Raw genomic sequence first — 1,528 nt, 5'->3', positions numbered from 1 at the left:
AGACTTTAGTCTTTGCAACTTTACAGATCTTCTTTATGCACCAAGAGCTTGTAACACTCCAAAGAGAAAGGAAAAATGTAAAATCGCATCATATAACCCCTTTAAGCCAATCAGTTTGCTGTTTTCTTGACAACTGTACAGTATACATCAGATGTGTGGATAACTTCACAAAGGTATCACAGATTCTCTTCCTCTCTTACAAGGCAGAAGATGCACAGAAAAAGAGATTAGACAAGCTCACGGAGGCAATTTGAAGCACACAGATTGTTTAAAAGCACATTCTCTTCTTTAATGTTCATTAACCAGCTCAGCCTGCCTCTTAAAAAGACACAAATCTTTCAAAGAGCTTCAAGTCACACAGAATGTTGTCGTCTGCCAGCTTGTGCTGTACATGACTTTTGTGTAACAGAGATGGAATTGCACCACTGAGACCAGACTGAAGGACTTTAGGTGGTAAAAGCTTTACCGCAGACTGCAGTGACCTTCAAACACATTTTCCAGCAATGACTAAGGCTTAGGATTTCAAAAAGGCAAAAGCTTCTTTTGTGAATATAACACTTTTCATGGCGCGAGTGCAACCCTCCCTCTCAAACAGTGAATAACAGAAATGAGCGAGAAGGGAGTGCACTGTTTCTAGATTTGGACCAGTGACCAGAAGATTAGACTCGATCAAGAGACAGTGTCAACAAGGAGAAAGGCAATGGCGACAACACTGGCTGCGTTAGAAACAGGTAAGATGTATTTGGGGGGAAAAATTATGAATACAAATAAAATAAAGCATTGAAATTTAAAACAACATCACAACATGACACAAAAGAAAAGTAATGGCAAAAATCAAAAATAAAGACTTGTTCCAAACAAATGTAATTTTACCTTATTGTGACCGCTTATATATTTCTATATTTCCTATTTAGTTTTGTGACTATTATTGATTGTTTACCTATTTAGATTCAAGCTAGTAAAGTTAATTGACCCTTACTTGGCTAATATGTGTATAATACATTAAAATAATATGATAAGACACACCAACTTTCAATATCAAGCAGCAAAACGAACTGTTTTGTTCAGCTAAAAATAGCTGGACGGAGTGGACGCAGATGAAACCGGAAGCCATACCCATATATTTTCCAAATGGCCGCGCCCATTTTTACGACAAGAAAAAGGTGGATATGGGCATGGCTCGCCAGTTCCTGCATGCAATGACGGCTGTAAGCAGGGACAGTTCAAGTTCAAAATCTTCCTCAGAAATCGGTTTATGTCCAGGAAACGTGCAGCATCCGACTCAGGAAATTATCCAAAAAAAAGTAGAAAATAGAAAGAAACCAAGAAAGGACAGAAAAAAAGGGAAAAAAGAAAAGACCCATCCAATAGAATTAGATTTTTTTCCAGTTATGAAATTTCCAGAAAGGCAAACTTCAACTTCAGGCCTTGTATCTTCCCCGTAGCATTCACGCTAGAATTCACCCGTGGTCATTGACTAAGGACGTTCAATCCACACTTTTATCTCAAAATCTTATTTATCATGTAT

The sequence above is a fragment of the Sinocyclocheilus grahami genome, unplaced genomic scaffold, assembly GCF_001515645.1.
Source record: "Sinocyclocheilus grahami isolate Dianchi unplaced genomic scaffold, SAMN03320097.WGS_v1.1 scaffold648.1, whole genome shotgun sequence".
NCBI lineage: Eukaryota > Metazoa > Chordata > Actinopteri > Cypriniformes > Cyprinidae > Sinocyclocheilus > Sinocyclocheilus grahami.
This window is presented reverse-complemented; position numbering follows the sequence as displayed.